Raw genomic sequence first — 21,885 nt, forward strand, 5'->3', positions numbered from 1 at the left:
CTCCCCTCTAGTTAACATCCTTATTAAATTGTGCCACCAGGAACTGGGCACAGGGAGGACTTGGAAATCTCTGACCCTGCCAAATGATGACACTCTTAGCTCAACCTTTGTCAACCTTGGCTCCCCAGATGTTATGGGACTACAACTCTCATCAACCCTAGCAAGCAGGGGGACCAGTGGTCAGGGATGAAGAGACTTGTAGTCCTACAAAACCTGGCCCCCCAGGGTTGAGCTAATAATGCCTGGCCATGCATTTTTATACACCCCCACCATAGAAACTCCTAGGGGTCGAGGGGTCTTTGCCCCCCATAAAATATTTAACGGGGTTCCCCCCTCCCCAGTTGACGAACATTGCCAATCAAATAGTGTGAATACGCAGCATCATGTGATCGATTATGCTGGGCGGGGCTTACCTGCCCCCTCAATATTTTATTCAAATTGCCACCCCTGACCCCCCCACCTCTGCAGAAAGAGGGACGCGCGACGCCTTGCTCTCAGGGCGCTTCTCCGCGCAAGGCTGCGACCAGGCTCCCCAAAACGCGGCGCGGCTCGACGGATGTGATGCCGCGCGCAGGAAGGGAGAGGGAGCTCGCTGTCCCCAGCCTCGCACTTCCCTTTTACTAGGGAAGGGAGGGAAAGAGAGAGAGAGAGAGAGAAAGAAAGGAAAGAAACGCCGGTGGGGGAGGGCGCGCCGGGTTGTAAAACAGGCGTGGCCAGGCGAGATTTGCGCATGAGATTTCCTGTCCTGCCCAAGAACCGAGGCAGCGCGCAACGAGGGCAGCCCCGACGCCCACCTCGCTGCTCTCCAAGCTCGCTTTCCTTGGGTGGCGTTTAGGCGGATTCATGGAACGCTTAAAGCACGAAAGGAGCTGAATTTGTCTCTTCCTCGAAGGCACGTCGGGGTTCTCCCCCCACAACTTGGTGGAAACTTGCCAGGCTCCCTGCTACTTGGTAAGTTGGGTTTCCTGTGCGCTCCTGAGCTGCGCGCTCTGCTGCCCGACCCGGTTGTTGTTGCTGGAACTTCAACTGCTGGTTTTCTCTCTCGACCCTGTTGTCTTTCGCTTTGTTGTTCTCCGCTCCAAGCCTCCTCTTGCGCGAGCCTTGCCCACTGGGATCGAGTTGCTCACAGAACGTGGACAAATATATATATATTTACATATATCTCTCCCCCCCCCTTGGTGAGCTGCAGGGCCTTTCAGGAAACGGGGAGGGCTTTCAGAAGGCCCATAGCCAGTTCAGCTTGGGCAGAGAGTTTTCCGCTTTCGAGTTCCGAAAGCAACCAAAACCCGAATTTTGTGTATTGTTGTATCGGTTTTGGGAGCTGGGTCGTTTCTCTTCCCCTCCTTTATTTAACTCGATTTCGGGTGAAAGCATCTAAAAACAATCGGCCCCTTAGTTTCACATGGCTGCTCCTGTTATTAAAAAAAAAAAGACTGAAACTCAAGGGTTGATGAACTTAAAGTGCTTTTCCTGTTGAACGTACACATCTTTTCCCTGACATATTAATAAACTATCCTATTTATCAGAGGTTTGTTTCTTTCATTCTCCATTGGGGAAGGCAGATGAGTGTGTGTGTTTTTTAAAGTTTCCCTCCTTTGAAATATTTAAATCGGCAGACTTGGGGAAGAGGAGCTTTAACTTGTTTTGAGAGGTATTCCCCCCTCCTCCCATGAAAACTGAATTCAGTTCTGCTGAACCTTTTCCTGAGAGCAATTTCCGGGCTTCCCATTGAGTGTTTGCATAGCTCATTTGACAGGAAAATTATGACTTATTTGCCACACCCTGTCTCATCCCTTTGGCTTTCTGAACTACTTAGTTGCTTGTTTTTAGGTGAAAAGTTTAGATAAGCAACACTATATTTTTTCCTGATAAAACTAGTAGTAAACTAATAGTATACTAGTGGTGAGACATTTTGCATCCAATAAATGGAGGTTCATAGAATCATATAATTGTAGACTTGGAAAGGGTCATTTAGTCTGGAAAGCAGGGATCTCAAAATGTGGTCCTACACTCAATTTGAAATCGTACTGCTTAGCTTTGCAAATGTGCTAACATTTCTGTTGTTCATAGGATGATGACAACTTAGTAGGCTCAAAACTAAACCATCCAACTGAATAACTCCTACTGCTGAATTTATTATCTGTCTTCAGCTAACTGCGTGCCGGCCCTACTGTTAGGCAGGGTGGAGTACATTGGCAGGATGGAAAGAAAAGGTGTTCGTTTCATGTGGCCTGCCTTCCTGTGCAGTAGAGGATGCTGCCCTGTTGTCTGTGGTGAAGGAAGAATTGGCTACTAGGCTGGTTAGCTTCTTGGGCCCTGTCTGAACTTTACATTTAAAGCGGGATCATATCACTTTAACAGACATGGGCTCCCCCAAAGAATGGGGGTGGGGGGAGTGTAGTTTGTTAAAGGTGCTGAGAGTTGCCCCTATTCCCTTTAAAGAGCTACAATTTGCAGAGTTCCCTGGGAAGAGGGATTCAGTGTTAAACCACTCTTCGAGTTGGAACTCTTTTGAGGGGATTAGGGACTTTTAAAGGGAAATTTGCAGACTTACAGAGAATAACTTCTTGCATGTAGAAAGCTATCTTCTTCCACATTGTGCTCACTCAGTTCGGTTGTTCCTGTGGATAGGCTGGGTCCTTGGAAAAGGTACCCTTGCTGGACAGGGTATCCTTGGGAGACCGGAAAATGGGACTGTGGGTAACCTGAATTTCTTGGGTGCTCTGTGCAAAGTGAGAAAGGTGGCACTGCCCCGAAAAGTTTTGCCTGGACACAAAATGATAAAACCTTGCAACTCTTGGGAGTGGCCCTGCCTGTGGATTTGCTAGGCAAGGCAAAGTCTCATCTGGTACTGATATGCTGATGCTTCAGACACAACCACTCCCTGCCTTATACTTCCCATTGAGTCACCAAGCATTCCAGTTACTTGACAGTTAGCAGCTCTGATTTTAAATTCCTCTTGTTAGTTGGCAGACTAAATTTATTTCTGAATAAAAACAGAGCCTATTTCCTTGAACAGGGGTGAAACATTGTAGGTGTGGAATGGTACTATCAGAGCCATAGAATCAGAGTTGGACGAGAGCCTGAGGATCATCTCGTCCAACCTGAATATGCAGCTGTCCCATACAGGGATCACACCTGCAATCTGTGGTGGCTTGGAAGGAGGACCTGTTGTAGTTCTAGACCTGGAAGCTAGCCAAGACCCAAATCCTGTGTTGGTGTAATGACAGGAGCACCACTGAAGATGGGTTCCCTGCAGCAATCCTCAGTTTCCTCGCTTACACTTGAATCTTTACATCCATGTGCCAAGCTCTTAGCAGTCGATGCAGAAAGGACATTGAGACCTAAAGTCAAGCAAATGACTGCACATTTGTGGAGTCCCAGTGCCATAGGATGGTCACACAATGAATGCTGCTTTTTGTTCAGTAACCAATTCCTCACAGATAGTGCCATAGGGGACAGCTACAGAGGGGTTTCCATAATGTGTCACTGTTCTGCAAATGGTGGCTTTCAGTTGGGTGACAAAAGTTCAAGGCTATGCCTCTTAGCTCTGTTTCTACAGCACGATGGGATTGTGTGGAAAGTACTTGTAAATTTTGCTATCATGCACAATTTTTAGCCTGCTGGCTATTATGTTTATGGTCTATATGGTCTGGAACCTGCATACCTTTGGGATTTTCTTATCTCTCGTACGTCTTTCTGCTTCTAAGACAATCAGAGGAGGCCTTGTTGAGAGTGTGTCACATGGAGAACACCCAAGGGGGGAGGCTATTGTGATGCAACTAAATCTAGGAATTCTTAGATTAACCATTGTTTGTTGTTACATCCCAACCAGGAAACTGTGGTTACTAGGATCACAAGTCAGGATCTTAAACAAACTTCAAATAGTTAGGGGGTTAGTCAGCCAAGATATGTGCACCTGAACCAAGCTAATGAGTATTGGCTTCCTCTTATCGAGAGTCTGCTTATTGATGACTTTGGGATCAAAATGTGTGGGTCATTCAAATGTGTGAGACAGAGTGAGCATTTGATACAGGGTCTCACTGAAGGGCCAAGAATGTTTCTGCCCCCAGCTTTTGTTTGGTGTTTCTCAGCTTCAGAAATGACTGCAGGCAAGTACTTGGTGCCTTGAGCAGGGCTGTAGCTAAGGGGTGCTGAGGTGGGCCTCCACCAGGGGCGCAGGCGATGGCCCCCCCCCAAAAAAAATCGGCTTAAAAATATGTCCATAAATATCAATATCAATTATTGCTTAGTGAACTGTTTGCTCACGATTCCTCTCCAAATCCTCAACTTCTCCATCAGTGGCTTTTAAATGTGGCTTAGCATTGGATCTGCAATGACACTAACCATGGTTCATGCTAAGCTGGGTTTGCAAACCCAGATTTAACACCAAACATTTAAATGGGTTAAGAGGCTAATGCTAACCAAGATTCCCCCTGGTTAGTGCAGATGCAGAGTAACACTAAACAGTGGCTTATAGTGGATAAAAAGAAGAGGCGGGAAGGGGTGTCTGCTCCCTATTTCATAACCAGTGTTTTAGAGGTTGGTAACACCAATTCTTTTCCTGGCCAGAGAGATGGTGACTAGTTCTAGTAAGATGCAAAAAAGTTGTCTAAATGGAAACCACCTTTACAAATTGTTTCTTCAGGTGAATGAGCAGTAGTGCAAACTATTCATCAGTTTACATATATTTACATTTGCCCACTACCTAGCCTTTGAGGTCCAGTTTCAAACAAATATGGCGGGTTCGGTGGGAGAAACCTTTTTAAAACCACACCACCACCACCACCAAAGTTGTTGAGTGTCTGCAAGAAGTGTTAACATCTTGATCTCCTGGTGTAGCTTTGCCATGGCTTCCAGAGGGAACAAAAAGGCTAATGGCTTCCTTAAAAGACTGACACATTTATTACAGCACGAATTACTTCTGGAAATTGGACTGAAGATGGTGACCCAGAAGTGCTCTGTCTCTGTCACGGCAACGTTCTCGTGAAACAGCTTCCTGAAGGGAGTCTGCCAAACATTGTCTTTGGGGATGCTTATGAAAACAACCAGGGTGGGTTTTGTTTTGTTTTGTTATAGTTGTGCATGCAAAACACTTCTTGAAATTCTTTAGCCTTTTTATTGCGGCCAGAGAATTTGGGACGCTGTTATACTGAATTTCATCAGGGAGAAGTAGTTGAATCCAACAGTTCCTCAGCAGTATCAATAGTACAGCTCCTTCTTTTTTTCCTTTTTTTGGGGGGGTGGGGAGCTGCTGCAGCAGCAAGTTTGGGCAACGGGGCCTCCATTTTGCATTCTTCAGCATTGTACGGCATCGTAGAGGAAAAATAGGGGCTGCCACCAAAAATGGTGGAGAATATTCAGCAAAAAAATATGCAAAGTGGACTTTTTCTGGAGTGAGGGGGATTTGATCTCTCTTGTCTTCTGATAAATTTTTGGCTTGGATCTAGTTCTTTGTAATGGACTGACTCCCCCCCTCCCCCGCCCAACTGTTTCATGGATATTTTATTTGATTATAGAATGACTGTTTTTGAGAGTTCTTGTTTGAACAATCTCCCATATATATATTTTTTCCTTTTTCTTCAGGGTTTTAAGGATCAATAATGAATTTGCAAGCTTAGTTTAAAGAAGGTGGCCAGATGGTCGCCTTATTTATTGGGAGACGCTAGCAAAGGAAGGGACAGAGGAAGCTGGATATACTTCTGCCGGCTATAATGAAAAGATACAAGAATGAGGAAATAGGAGAATAGCTTCCACAAAGAATGTCCTCCTCTTTCCCTCAGCAACCTCAAAAAACTGTGTTTATACTTCATTTCTTTCTGCTATTTATAAGCTTTCCTTTTCTGTCGAGCCTTCTGAGCGTCTGTCACATTTGTATCCTGTCCTTTGCGCTGGACAATAGAAAAGGTACTAAAAAGACACAAACAACTGAAATCCTCAAGTAAAATCCCACACAAAGACACTGCTAAATAGAAATGTGGGTTTTCTGGAAAAGGTTGGATCGCTTAATGAATCTGGAAGAATTCTCAGTGCCCTAAATCACTAGAAATCTGATTTAGCACATTCAAGTGACATCACATTTAATAAATAAAATGAATAATAATAATAATGTAGGCTTTTTAATTAAAAATTTGTATAAATTTCTGAAATGATTTTCAAGAAGGCAAAAGTGGCTGAAATGAATTATATGATTGCAGGGGAGGAAAGTCAATAAAGTGCATACAGGCAGTGTTAGAAATTAGCCAGGCGCATTTTGCAACTAACGCAGGTCCAATTGCAACCACATGGAGATCTCTGGACGCCAGGTTAGCGCCTGGGGAAAACAAAATGAGAAGGATCTGAAATACTTTCCTTGAAGCTTGCTTCTGTTTTATTCTGGATTGGCTTGCTTGATGTTTTGATATGTTGTTGTAAACCACTTTGAGATTTGTACTTTAAAATATAAAGCGGTATATAAATGAAAATAATGATGATGATGATGATAAACTCAGTTACAAAAAAAGGCCACACAAATGCACCTAGACATCCCATTGTGGCGATCACAACCTAGGTTTAAGGTGCCATTTGGCAATTATATTATATATAAGAGTTTCTAACTCTGGCTGCAGTCCTAAAACTGACTTAAGGGCAGGTGGGAAGCCGTAGAATGCAGGTATATATGGACCACCAGGCAGGAAAGCCCATCAGTCAGAGAGCACTTATACCACCAGAGGCCACCTGAACACTTAGTTGGCATAGGTAGGCCGCCACCAGTACATTTTGCCAGCAGCATGTGGGAAGGGGAGGGATGTGTCAGAGGCAGCCAAGAATCTACAGGACCTTAAAGGTAAAGGTAAAGGTAAAGGAATCCCTGACCATTAGGTCCAGTCGTGGCCAACTGGGGTTGCGGTGCTCAGCTTGCTCTATAGGCCGAGGGAGCCGGTGTGCAGCTTCGGGGTCATGTGGCCAGCATGACTAAGCCGCTTGTGAAAAACCAGAGCAGCGCACGGAAATGCCGTTTACCTTCCTGCCGGAGCGGTACCTATTTATCTACTTGCATTTTGACATGCTTTCAAACTGCTAGGTTGGCAGGAGCTGGGACCGAGCATCGGGAGCTCACCCCATTGCGGGGATTCGAACAGCTGACCTTCTGATCAGCAAGTCCTAGGCTCTGTGGTTTAACCCACAGCGCCACACAGGACCTTAACTCGCCCCATTTCCCCAGATGTCCCCAAAAGGAGTCCTCAAGCTATGCCACCCCCAGAGGTAATATAGTGGATCTCCTGTTTGCTGCAGTGGAAGGAGAAAGAAATGTGGAAGGCAGAAAGAGAGGAGCGTCCAGCCTCCACCGTGGTTGCTGTGAGTGGGAAGGACATTGATAGCTCGGCCATGGCTTTCACCTCCCCACCCACCAAACAACAACAAAGAATTGCTGTGGCTGTGGTGTTTAAATCCTTAAACAAATTCAAACTTTACTTGAAAATATTTTTATTGGAATACTTGTAAATATTTCAAATGACATATAATAATAATAGTAATAGTAGTAGTAGTAGTACAGTAATAATAATAACAATAATAATAGTAATAATAATAAATTTGTAGTAGTAGTGGTATTACCCCACCCTTTTCTTTAACATGACTTTTTATATGATTTACATATAAGATAGAGAATTGCTAAAAACACAGTAATGCACATTTCTCTTACATTGTTTAGATTTTAAGACAAAAGAAGAAGAAAAGCTCTTAAAGCTGTCAGTGTATTCATTTTCGCATGCATGAAGAACTGTACATGTAAATATCTATCTGCTTCCTGGGGATAGCTAAGTACAGCTTGGCTTTCAGCTTTGACTGGTCACCATTCCAGTTGCCCAGTTTATTTGTACTGTGTTCATCCACCATGTTACTAATTAATTTTACGAAACAAAGCATTTCTAAAAGTGGAAAAATTAACACCAGCTGCTGCTGGTTGCAAGCAGCACTTTCCAGATTTCTGGCAGAAGAAATGTGCTTTTACTGGTTTCTGTAACTATAGTGCCATTGTCCACCTCTCTTTAGCTTACAAAAGGACCACTTGTGCTCGTTTTTTGCATCAGGAGAGACAAGAGGCCGAAGATGGTTGGTAGCAGACTTGGAGTCAGCTGCTGTTCAGGTTTCTGTGTCTGGCGCATGAGACTGGAATCTTCTCCCCTTCCTTGAGTAGACCCTGTTGCCTGACTTTGCTTTTTCCGTAAAATCAGCCCTCCATCCTTCCTTTGCTCCCAGTTGATCATGAGCAGAAATGTTGTGCCTGTCAAGCCAGAACTAGAATGAGAAAATTTCTTCTGTCGTCGTTGGCTGCAGCAGGTTTAACCAAAGTGATGTCTTGGCTCTAACAAATTGCTTGAGGTTGCTTCGTGGTGGAACTGGTCCTATCTTCCCATCTGCCGTTTGAAAAACGCCTTAGCTGGGCAAACGTAAATAAGAAAGCATCTTGGTTTATGTGCTTGGTGCTAGGGGATCCTGAACTTTAGCCTTCTCTGTGGTAGCATCAATGACTGATTGCCTTGCCGCAGCAATGCTCCTAGCTATAATCCCAAGCATTCTCTGGGCATTCTCCTCAGTACAATAGAGGCTGAGACATAGGCGAATGAAAGGAACCTCCGGGGAGGGGGGGGAATGCACAATGGGAAAAAAGGTTCCCAGCTAGCCTGACTTTCAACTGCTGCTCCTGTTGGTCACATGATGGACAACGTGATGTGATGGGTGGAGGGTTGGATTTGGAACAGGCAGACCGGGGTTCAAGCCTTTGTTTTGACCTTGAAGCTCTCTGGGAGGTCCAGGGGCAATTCACTATTCCTCAGCCTAATCGCTCTCACAGGTAATTGTGAGAATAAAATAGCACCGTCCCCAACCTCCTTGGAGAAAGTATGTAAAAGTGATGGATAATTTAGAGTAGTAGTAGTGTGTATCTGTTTTTGGTTTTCATTACTGGAAACTGCCCCCAGGGTATAGGTTTTTTAAATGAAGAATTGTAGAATTGGAAGGGACTCTTGACGGTCATCTAGCCAACCCTCTGCAATGTAGACCCTGCTTAGCTTTGCAAATGTGACAGCAGCTTTTGATTGCTGCACCACTAGAAGCCGTTCAGGATCAAAAAATACACAGATGGTTTGTTGTAGTGGAATCTTTTATGGGATGCTTTTGCATGAGCATAGAATTGTAGAGTTGGAAGGGAACCTAAGGGTCATCCAGTCCAACCCCCTGTTGGGGAAGACTGGTTTAAGAGTCAGGACTGGGCTGACTATGCAGAAAGCTGAGCTGCTTCAGGCAGCAGATTTGGGGCATCTTTCAGAACTGGAAGATTATTTTTTTACTCGTACAAAAGCCAAACAAAAGTGAGTTTGCTGATGCCCCACCACACTATTGTAGCTGTTCTGCTTTGTTCCTCTTCCTCTGTCTGCTCACCTGCAAGACTGTATGGCTGATGAGGAGCAGCTGTCATAGCAACAACACAAGGAGGAGGTAGGGCTCAGGGGACCAATCCTGGTATTGCAAGGTGGGGGTTGGGACACAGAAAAAAAGTGTGTGTTGTGGGGATATGTGGTGTGGTTATATGCAGGATGTAAGTACCACTGAGTTCAGCAGGACTTACTAGCAGGTAAGCATGCATAGGACTGTGGCTTTATGAAGTAGAAGGAAGGAAGGGTTAGATGAAGATGCAAATATGTGTTTTGGTCTTTCCAGTGTGTGTGTGGGGTGTGTGTGTGTGCTTTTGAGCAGCAAAATGTCTTGCCACAGCCACAGCGTTAAACCCTATGATATGTTACGGTGTGAAGTGGGTGCTAAAACTCATAATGAGATTTTTGCAGGTCTGCATAGTAACATCTAGGCCCTTAGCAAAGTGGGCAGTATCTTTCTAGGCCACTGAAATGTGTCAGAATCAAACCTCCTTTTCCGCCACATCTGTTCTCCCAGGCTTAGTTTCGCTTCCTCTCTCAACAGGTGTAGCATCTCCTGGTTAAGCCAGAGGCTGCTTTATTTATGCCTCAGATGAGTTGCTGCATCTTTGAAGTTTTGAAGGTTTTTTTTTTGTTTTTTTGTTTTTTTGTTTTGTTCTGAGCACATTCTTGCCGTGTCATTTCGGGGGTAACTTTTGTAAGGTCTTTCAAAGGGCTCCCAAGAGCTGCCAAACAATTCATTATTATTTTTTAGATGAGGCCTGCGACATAAAAGCATTTTGAGAGAAGTTGTCTACATTCTCAGTGAAGGAGTCATCTCACAATGGGTGAAACTTTCTCATGACCCCCATCCTAGTTGAGAGAAAAAGAGAGAGAGAGAGAGAGTGTTTGTTGGAAAGCCTTTTTTTCTAAATAACACAGTGAAGAACAATAACTTTTCATACATCTTGAATTCTTTTCTGCATTTTTGGCCGAAAATTGCAGTATGCACGTTGTCACTGCTCTTCAGTTCCGATGTAGGTTCCTACACACTATTGAAGTTTCTCTAAAGTGTGCCTTGTTTTCTGAGACTAGCTCAGATTTAAGTTGAAATAAAGGCATCTAGAAACCCTAAGCTGCCTCACTGGCCAGTAAATTATTTCCAATCTTTCTCAGTCATATGCAAAGCAGGGTCTTTTCATAGGCATTTTTATTATTATTAATGACGCTTTAGAGGTGGCTGGGGAGTGAATTCTTGAGAAACATAGTGTGATCCATCCAGAGGGGAAGGGAGAAACTGCCACACTGAAAAAATATGGGCTTGGTAAGAAAGAAGTGTCCCTTTTATGAATGTCACCCACCCACGCAACTAGACCAGCGTGCGAGTTGGAATTGGCATTTGGAATGTACATTCATGGAACAAATAGATGAAACAAATGGTTGCTTTTGAAACGCTACTAAACGCCACCAGCATGCATGGTAATATGCAAACAATAATGAATTATGTGCATGCAAAGTAAGTCTTTATTCGAAAGGACGCTGAATAGTCTGTTGGTTTCTGGAAATCTGGAATGTAGCTGGGGAAGCACGACACAAACAAGCTAAAGGTTGGAGGGTGATTACAGATCCCCCCCTTTTTTTCTTTTTTACCAAATTGCCAAACTACAGTGTGCATTCCATCACATGGTAAGTTGTTCCACCCGCATTACCCTGCCAAGTGGTGATGGTGTTTTTTTTTTTTAAAAAAGTGAGATGTTAATGTCCTGACAATCGGGAAGATTTGCTCTTTTCCTGCCTAAATGAATACACTACAACCACTCCCCAGCCCCTAGCCCAAATGTTTAGAACACATTTCCAACAACTTATTTCTCTTCTCTTTTTTTGGTAAACTCTAGCTCATGGGTAGGCAAACTAAGGCCTGGGGGCCGGATGTGGCCCAATCGCCTTCTAAATCCGACCCACAGTCGGTCTGGGAATCAGCGTGTTTTTACATGAGTAGAATGTGTGCTTTTATTTAAAATGCATCTCTGGGTTATTTATGGGGCATAGAAATTCACTCATTCCCTGCCCCTAATAATAATAATAATAATAATAATAATAATAATAATAATAAAATTTATTTATATCCCGCCCTCCCCAGCCGAAGCCGGGCTCAGGGCGGCTAACAACACTAAAACAGTGCAACATTATAAAAACATTATAAAAATTAATTAAAATCAAAATTGATGGCAACCATAAACTAAAGTTTTGTAAAGATTGCCAAAGGAGGGAGTCAGGCTGCGCCCTGACCAAAGGCCTGGTGGAACAGCTCTGTCTTGCAGGCCCTGCGGAAAGATGTCAAGTCCTGCAGGGCCCTTGTCTCTTGTGACAGAGCGTTCCACCAGGTTGGAGCCGCAGCCGAAAAAGCCCTGGCTCTAGTTGAGGCCAGCCTAACCTCTCTGTGGCCTGGGACCTTCAAGATGTTTTTATTTGAAGACCGTAAGTTCCTCTGTGGGGCATACCAGGAGAGGCGGTCCCGTAGGTACGAGGGTCCTAGGCCGTATAGGGCTTTGAAGGTTAAAACCAGCACCTTAAACCTGATCCTGTATTCCACCGGGAGCCAGTGCAGCTGGTATAGCACCGGATGAATGTGATCTCGCAGCGAAGACCCCGTAAGGAGTCTCGCTGTGGCATTCTGCACCTGCTGGAGTTTCTGGGTCAGTCTCAAGGGCAGCCCCACGTAGAGCGAGTTACAATAATCCAGTCTGGAGGTGACCGTCGCGTGGATCACAGTGGCTAGGTCAGGGCGAGAGAGGTAAGGAGCCAACTGCTTAGCTTGGCGGAGATGAAAAAATGCCGCCTTTGTTATAGCTGCAATCTGCGCCTCCATGGAGAGGGAGGTATCGAAGATTACACCCAAACTCTTAACGGAGGGTGCTGGCACTAATTGCACCCCCGCAAGAGATGGGAGTTGCCCCCTCAATCCCATATCGTCCCGTCCCAGCCAGAGGACCTCTGTCTTCGAAGGATTTAACTTCAACTGGCTCCCACGTAACCATCCAGCCACAGCTTCCAAGCATCTGATCAGTGTGTCTGGGGCCAAGTCAGGATGGCCATCCATCAACAGATAGAGTTGGGTGTCATCAGCATACTGATGGCAGCCCAGCCCAAAACTCCGGACAAGCTGGGCGAGGGGGCGCATAAAGATGTTAAAAAGCATCGGGGAGAGTATTGCACCCTGGGGCACTCCACACACCAAGGAGTGGCGGGATGACAATTCCCCCCCAAGCACCACCCTCTGTCCCCGACCAGAGAGAAACGAGCGCAGCCATTGAAGGACTGTGCCCTGGATCCCCAGGTCGGCACAGTCTGGCCCCCCACAAGGTCTGAGGGACAGTGGACCAGCCCCCTGCTGAAAATGTTTGCTGACCGCTGTGAGTCAAGCTGCTTTTGAAAAGGGGTGAATGTGAACAGAGAAGTGGTTTAGAGGGGTTGCTTAAGCATTTCCTGGCAAGCTTAGTTTTCAACTTCAAATGGTGCCCCACCCCTCCAAATATTTGTCCCCCTTCCAGGATCTAAACTCTTGTACTCTCCCAAACATGTGTCTGGAGCCTCTTGGGTTGTGTTAGGAAGCAGCTTGGGGAGCAAAATTTGGGGAGCCCAAGCAGCAACCAGGAAATGGATTTTAAGCACCCCCCATCACTTCTCCCCTCAAATCTGCCATGTCCAAAGCTGCTTTTGTTTTGCAAAAAGTTGTAGGTAGTGCTTCGTAAGTTAGCACATATGTGTGCAATTTTTTGTGCAAACAAATACATCTCTTAGTTCAGAAAGGCAGGAGTGGGGGATGGTGAGTAACAACACTGATTTCCGAAGTCCTCCTGTTAGGAATACAGATTCACCCTAGTGTAAGCATTTTAACTGTTTGGGATCCAACAAGGAAGTTTGAGTCGGTTCAGGATATGAAAAGCCCTTAGGGGAGGTGTCAGGAAAAAGGCCATAGCAGGCAAGCAAGACAAAGCTTATTGAAAGGGTTTGATTGTAGGAAGAAGGCACATCAAGTAGAATAAGAAAGTTAACAGACATACACAAGGCAAAGCTAAGCTAGAGTGGCCTGGAAGTTAGCTGCTATAACCTACTAAGCAGCCTCTTCCATATACTGGGGCCTCACAAGAATACTCAAATAATCACAGCTCCACTTGCTTTTCAATGCACTGAAACGGGGCAAAGGAGCCTTAATGGTTCGCCAACTCCCAGAAAAGCTTATCTTAACTCAGTAATCCTTTGGAGCAGGGTTCATGGCATCCATGAAAGCTTTGCAGCAAGGCCAGTGAGCAGATGCCCCAGACTCTGAGATTTCAGTTGTGGTTTTTTGTTTCGTTTTTAAAGTAAGTTTCTGGCCCTCCTAGGGGAAAATAAGACATTATGGGGCAAAATGTGCTGTTAACTTCTAATCTAAACAAATTCTGTGAAATGAGGGTGGTGTGGCTGCCTTGTACATTTTTACTGGTAATAAGAATTGCTCCTTGTTACCAGACAGTAACAGCACCAGTGTCTGTCTGTGTGAAATCTCCATAACCAGGACCAGCAAGACCCAACTGATTTCCCATGGTAATCATAAGGTCGTTGGGGGTGGTTGTCTCTCTAATGTTGTGTTATGCCACTCTCCCCATGGCAGCCATTTTGGTTATGCCACATACCCTGAACTCAGCCATCTTGGGACTGATGCTTCCGGTACTCCCTAAAAATTAAAATTAAAAATAAAAATTAAAAAGGTTGGCAACCCCTGCTTTGGAGTATGCTTTCCACACTAGGCATCTGATTCCTTCTGACGGTGTGCTTTTGTAAAGCAGTTCCTCAGTAGGGGAGGCACTGTAGTGTCCGAGTTACAGGAAGACCGTATTCTTCAACCGTGTCCTGCAAATCTCTCGGAAAAAGGAACTGCCTTGGGGCAAGAAGAGTTGCACTTTACATTTTACACAAGCCTACATAGGGTATAGATTTGGACTCTTTTAAAAGCAGGATTTAGAGCCCATAATTATTGTTGTTATTGTTTTGGCTGACATGCAGCTTGCCCAAAGTTTGCCTGTTTTTAATGTTAGCTTCCTTTTCTGCCTTTGTGGGTTGGGTGCTGGGTGGAGAATGTTGGAACACAACATGGGTCCTGTTTGAAATACGGGTTTGGTAAACATAGTGTACGTGTCAGGTACAGCGGACAAGTCATGCGTCACATTTTCTGCGATTTTGCTAAAGTGTGCATTTTTTGTTCTTCAGAATAAATCCGTTAAACCGTTCAAGATACCAAAAAAGAAATGGGGGGGGGGCATAAATTACGTCCTTGTAAAGCCCGAGCAGCTGAACATTATGATGTGATGTTCCTCACATCTAGTTCTTGTCGCACCTTCTCCAATTCTTTTTCCTCCTTGCACACATCTTACCTTCCAAAAGTCTGCCAACACATCTCCTACCTTAGAGATTGTGAAAAAGTGGCCCATTTATGGCCAGATAGTTAATCTGCTAGAAGAATCCTTAACTGCTTTTACTCTATAACTCCCTTCTATAGGATGGGAATTAAGACGGACAGAAAAGGATTTGTCCGAGGCTAGATATTGAGTCTATGGCTGACCAGTGCTATGTCCAGAAGGACTCTTGTGCCATAGATAGTTGTGTGGAAGGGAGTGTTTTGGCAGGTGCCAAACAGTATGAAAGGCAGTATTGCTTAAGGGTTCTGCTTTTAAAATATGAATACAGTGGTACCTCAGGTTAAGTACTTAATTCGTTCCAGAGGTCCGTTCTTAACATGAAACTGTTCTTAACCTGAAGCACCACTTTAGCTAATGGGGCCTCCTGCTGCTACTGCGCCGCCCAAGCACAATTTCTGTTCTCATCCTGAAGCAAAGTTCTTAACCCAAGGTACTATTTCTGGGTTAGCAGAGTCTGTAACCTGAAGCGCATGTAACCTGAAGCGTCTGTAACCCGAGGTACCACTGTACAGCAAATCCTTCACGCAAATCCTGCACAACTAAGTAACCACAATTGACATCTGTTCAACTGAGATCTGAGAGATTTGTCATCCAGTCTGATATGTATGCTTTCTAATTTCCTAAGAGTAGAATCTGAGGGCTAAATGGGGGGTCATAGGCAATAGGTGGCAAGGACTCCGTGTTTGAAATTAGCCAGATGCCAGGCACATTTTGCACCTGGCTTTCGACCACTTGCGACCAAGTGAAGATGCCTTGGTGCCAGGCTGGCACCTGACATCTCCACCATCTGGAGGTGTGTGCCAGGGCATCATTGGATCTGGACTGTTTTCACACAATATTACCACATCCTATAGAATTCTGTGGGTTTATATTTTATCTGTACAAATGGAATGAATTTCAGGAACCAAAATGCTTTTTCTTTGCTACCTAAGCAGGAGCGGTGAACATGGTTATAGTTAATTGTTGTAGCTTGTCTTCACTTACCACACCCCCACTTCCCATCTCACAGTTCTGAAGAATATCCCTATGTTATGAATGGTCCGTGTCACCATTAAGAAAAAGAGATATGAATAGGCCAATTTGTCCTTGGATCAAGTAACCTTTCTTCTTTAACTTTTCAAAGTTCTGAACCTAGCTCAAGGTTGTCATCTAAACGAGCCAGATGTTTAACTGATAATCAATCACAGTCCATCATTTGAAAAATAAGACTTTGGAGCCCTTTCGCTCCCAAATGGCAACTAGACATAGACTGCAACTTTGGTTTAAGGAGCCATTTGGCACCTAGCTTATATATCTGAATTTCTAAGGACTCTAAGGACTTGTTTAGAGATGGTGGAGGAAAGTGGAAGAGTAAAAGAACTGCAGGGGTCAAGGAGTTTCAGAATGGGGAGAAACACGACTGCCTTGCTGGCTATTCTCCAGTCAGCAGTAGCCAAGCAAATGTGCCCTCAGCAGATAAGGTCAGATGTCTCATTGCCCTTATGTGAGACAGAAGGGAGAATGAAGGGCTACAGGGAACAATTCCTTTCTCCATGAACCACAACTCTGTTGTCCTCTGTGGTATCTGATCATGTGTCAGTTTCTATCCAGCACAAAAATGGCCCACTCCCTTTCTGGAAATCAATTTCCACTTGGTTTGGAAACAGAACATTGCTGCATGTATGACTTTTACAGATAAAGTGGTTACGAACTTAATTCGTTCTGGAGGTCCGTTCTTAACCTGAAACCGTTTTAACCTGAGGTACAACTTTAGCTAATGGGGCCTCCCGCTGCCACGCCAGCCCATGATTTCTGTTCTCATCCTGAGGTAAAGTTCTTAACCTGAGGTACTACTTGTGGGTTAGTGGAGTCTGTAACCCGAAGTGTTTGTAACCCAAGGTGTTTGTAACCCAAGGTACCACTGTACACAAAATGAAGAAGGCTGGGGTGGTTGTGGTAGAAGTTTTCTTCTTCTTTTTGTGGGCGGGGAACTCTGATGGGAAACTCTACTGCCTGGATTAATACTGCTCACAGCAGGCTGGAAAAAACCCCCAGCTTTGTAGAAGCAGTTGTATAAAACCTACCTGAAACCTTAATTAACAAAATCGGACATTTGAGGCGAGTGGCTGATAGCACAGATGCCTTCAGAGAACATAGCAATCCATCACTCGAGTGTTGTTTCCATTTGGCAGCCAAGGGCATTTCTAGAATATGTAGAAGGTTTGTTCTGATTTTGGCCTGACTTTTGTTGCTTCAGCAGTTGAGAAACTAAGGGCAGGGGATAATTTCTGTTTATTAACCCCAGTGCAGAAATTCTCAGTCACCTAATGAGCTAGGATTCATTCCATTTACATTTAAACTAGGCTGATGGAGAAAACTTTGTTTATGGTCCTCCAGTGTCCATCACTGGACACAAGAAACCGGAAAAGAACACAGTAGCGGGAGAAATTGCAGTTGTTTGAATTTATTGCAGAAACCAAATTTCTTGCAGAAACCTTTGTTGGCAGAACGGTTGCTGACAATGTGAATGGGGGCAGCAGGGAAACTTGGTAGCACCTGATGGATAAGTAGAAAGGGGCTGTGTGTGTGTCCTCTGAATGGAAGATGGATTCTAGAAGGAATGGGAGGAATTAATTGATGTGGAACTGATAGACAGAAAGCACATAAAGCCTGAATGTTTGAAGGTGAGAGCTAGTGTGATGGTTTCAGAGAGTTGGACAAGGACTAGGGAGATAAGGGTTGAAGCCTCACTGGGTGAAGGGACGATTCATTATCTCTTGGCCCAACCTATCTTGCTGTGAGGATAAAATGCAGGAGCGGAGAACCACATATGCCACCTTTTGGTGGTAACTTTTAAAATGGTGGTAGAATACCAGGTTCCACACCAAGGATGTTGATCAATTCATTTTTTTTTAAATAATATTTATTAAATTTTGTTTGACAATAAGTATATATAAAAACATATCAATTTCAGATATCATCATTTCATAAACATCCTTGGACTTCCTCACGCCTCTTGTTCCTACTCTCTAGACTCATAAGTTTTACCAGCAAATTATTAACTTAATTTAGTTTATCTAATTAAAATTTCCCAATATTCAAATCTCAAATTTAATCTTTTAGATTTCTTTTGTCAAAGGTTAATTATAGGATACCATTTATCCACAATTTATCTTATTTTTCAATTACATTGACTTTTATACATAAAGGTTATTAATTTGTTAGAGCCTTGATGTTACAGATCTTACATTTTTCTTAACATTCATACAGTTTACAATGCTTTTGCAGATAGTCTTTAAACTTCTTCCAGTTCTCCTCCTCCAATTCTTCTCCCTGGTCTCGGATTCTGCCAGTCATCTCATCCAGTTCCATATAGTCCATCAGTTGCATCTGCCATTCTTCCAGTGTGGGCAAGTCTTGAGTTTTCCAGCCTTTAGCAATAAGTATCCTTGCTGCTGTTGTAGCATACATAAAAAAGGTTCGGTCCTTCTTTTGCACACTCTGGCCGACAATGCCGAGGAGGAAGGCCTCTGGTTTCTTAAGAAAGGTATACTTAAATACCTTTTTCAGCTCGTTATATATCATTTCCCAGAAAGCCTTCACTCTAGGGCACGTCCACCAGAGGTGAAAGAATGTTCCTTCAGCCTCTTTACACTTCCAACATTTATTATCAGGCAAATGATATATCTTTGCAAGCTTGACTGGGGTCATGTACCACCTGTATATCATTTTCATAATGTTTTCTTTCAAGGTATTACATGCCGTAAATTTCATACCGGTGGTCCATAACTTTTCCCAGTCAGCAAACATGATGTTGTACCCTATGTCCTGTGCCCATTTTATCATAGCTGATTTGACCGTTTCATCCTGTGTATTCCATTTTAGCAGCAAATTATACATTCTTGAAAGTATCTTAGAACTGGGTTCTAACAGTTCTGTTTCTAACTTTGATTTTTCCACCTGAAATCCTATCTTTTTGTCCAACTTAAAGACTTCTTTAATCTGAGCATAATGTAACCAATCTCGCACTTTATCTTTTATTTTCTCCATACTCTGCAACCTCCAGTTATCTCCATCTTTTTCTATTATTTCCCAATATTTCGGAGGATGTTGATCAATTCATTTTTTTTTATTTTTTTTTTTATAATAATTTTTATTGATTTTACAACATAAAGAAAAAAACAAAACAAACATAATGCGACTTCCCCAAACCTCCCCTTCACTGCATCCAAATTTCAAAATTTTTAGCAATTCTTCATCCCATTTTTATATTTAATTCTCTTTAAAAAGAGTTTCTGCTTTATAAATTTCGATTTATAGCTGTAATTCTTAGTGTCCAATCCCCTGACATCTTAACATTCCGAAATTTTACAACAATTTTTAAGATAGATTTTAAATTTTTTCCAGTCCTCCTCCACTGTCTCTTTCTTCTGGTCACGGATTCTGCCGGTCATCTCTGCCAGTCCCATAAATTCAGTCACCTTGGTCTGCCATTCTTCCAGAGTAGGTAGTTCTTTAGTCTTCCAATACTTCGCCAAGAGGATTCTTGCTGCTGTTGTTGCGTACATAAAAAAGGTCCTATCTTTCTTTGGTACCAATTGGCCGACCATGCCCAAGAGAAAAGCCTCCGGTTTCTTTACAAATGTCCACTTAAGGATTTTCTTAATTTCATTATAGATCATTTCCCAGTAGGCCTTAATCTTTGGGCAGGTCCACCAAAGGTGATAAAAAGTTCCTTCACATTCATTACACTTCCAGCAATTGTTATTGGGCAAATGATATATCTTTGCAAGCTTGACTGGGGTCATGTACCACCTATAGATCATTTTCATTATGTTCTCTTTCAGGGCACTACATGCCGTAAATTTAATACCTGTGGTCCATAACTGCTCCCAGTCAGCAAACATAATATCATGACCAATATCTTGTGCCCACTTAATCATGACTGATTTAACCATTTCATCTTGTGTGTTCCATTTTAGCAGCAGATTATACATTCTAGACAAATTCTTAGTATTGGGTTCTAGCAATTCTGTTTCTAACTTTGACCTCTCCTTCTGAAATCCTAGTTTTCTGTCCTGCTTAAAAGTTTCATTAATCTGGTAATAATGTAACCAGTCTCGGACTTTAGGTTTCAATTTCTCAAAACTCTGTAGTTTCAGCTTTTCACCATCATATTCTACAATTTCACAATATTTTGGCCAGTCTGTATCCATGTTCAATCTTTTTACCGCCTTAGCTTCCATTGGTGACAGCCACCTGGGGGTTTTACTTTCAAACAAATCTTTGTATCGATTCCATACATTATACAATGCTTTCCTAATAATATGATTTTTAAAATTTCTATGTACCTTTACCTTGTCATACCATAAATATGCATGCCAACCAAAGCTATTATCATAACCTTCCAGGTCCAGAATGTCTGTATTCTCAAGAAGTAGCCATGGTTTCAGCCAGCAAAAAGCTGCTGCTTCATAATAAAGTTTTAAGTCCGGCAGGGCAAAGCCCCCTCTATCCTTTGCATCAGTCAAAATCTTAAATTTAATTCTGGGTTTCTTGCCCTGCCAGACAAATTTAGATATATCTTTCTGCCACTTCTTGAAACAGTCCATCTTATCTAAAATTTGCAATGTCTGGAACAAAAACAACAATCTCGGCAATACATTCATCTTAATTACAGCAATTCGGCCTAACAAGGAAAGTCTCAATCTTGACCATATATCGAAATCTTTCTTCACTTCAGCCCAGCATTTCTCATAATTATCTTTAAATAGATTCACATTCTTAGATGTTAAGTTCACCCCCAGATATTTTACCTTTTTAGTAATTTCCAAACCCGTTTCCCTTTGAAAACTATCTTTTTCCCCCACCGTGAGATTTTTTTCCAACACCTTTGTCTTGTGTTTATTCAATTTAAAACCTGCTACCTGACCAAATATTTCAATAAGTTCCAAAACTCTTTTTGTACTAGTTTCTGGCTGTTGTAGTGTCAAAACTAGGTCATCTGCAAATGCTCTTAGCTTATAATGTTTAGTTCCGACCTGTATACCTTTAACCAGCTGGTCTCTTCTAATCATGTTAAGGAAAACCTCCAGTACCGATATAAACAATAGAGGGGAAATTGGGCATCCCTGTCGTGTCCCTTTCTCTATTGGAATTTCATCCATAACCATACCATTTACAATAAGTTTGGCCTTTTATCAATTTAAAGAACTAGTTGATCTACTTAAGAAGAATAACATCCCATTCAGGTGGGAATTTCCACAAGGGCTGTCCTTTAGCTACAAAGGGAAGAAAATTAAAATAAAAACAAACCAGGATAAAGAGTTCTTTTTGGAAAGAAATCAAGAGGATCTCCAGAAAGGAACTGTCAACGAGGAGGAAGTACCGGACATCTCAAATCTATCATTTGGACTGAACCGAGCACCGACCGAGGAGGAACAACAACTTGGTGCAGTCGGTGGAAGGTCTACCCAGTAACCAAAATGTCTCTGCAACTCTTCAGCTGGAACTGCAATGGTTTGAACCACCCTCGAAAAAGGGGCCAAGTATTTCATTTGTTAAAGAAGGAACATCTAGACGTAATCTGTTTACAAGAAACTCACATTGCCAGGATACATAGAAAACTTTTAATAAATAAGAGATTAGGACAAGAATTTATATCATCAGATAGAGTCAAGAAAAGAGGAGTTGTGATTTATGTCAAGGAAAAATTTGAACCAAAATTGATCTTTAAGGATGACCAAGGAAGATACCTGGCAGTGGAAATTCAAATTTATGGAGAAAAAATATTGATTGTTGGAGTTTATGCACCAAATGAGGGGAAGGCTGAATTCTTCAAGAAGTTGCATGAGACTTTAATGGACTTTTTGGACTTTAAAATTATAATGATGGGTGACATGAATGGAGTCGTCTCTACAAACATGGATAAGGCCCAAAGACAAATAATATCTAATGACGGAAGACTACCAAAGACTTTTTTTGACCTGACTGACACTATGGATCTGATCGATATTTGGAGAACTAGGAACCCTCTGGAAAGGGAGGGGACT

General features: G+C 43.0%; 1 protein-coding gene across 1 annotated transcript in view; it reads left to right on the top strand.

The window, feature by feature from the left end:
• The first annotated feature begins 473 nt into the window (after positions 1–473).
• The window catches only part of TSPAN14 (tetraspanin 14), a 55,532-nt gene continuing 34,120 nt past the window's right edge, over positions 474–21,885 (top strand). The window contains exon 1 of the mRNA XM_081861284.1: positions 474–951. The gene's annotated coding sequence lies outside the window, so the exon portion shown is untranslated. The remainder of the gene's footprint in view (positions 952–21,885) is intronic.

Source organism: Podarcis erhardii, assembly GCF_964252035.2.
Source record: "Podarcis erhardii genome assembly, chromosome: 5".
In the NCBI taxonomy this organism is placed as follows: domain Eukaryota; kingdom Metazoa; phylum Chordata; class Lepidosauria; order Squamata; family Lacertidae; genus Podarcis; species Podarcis erhardii.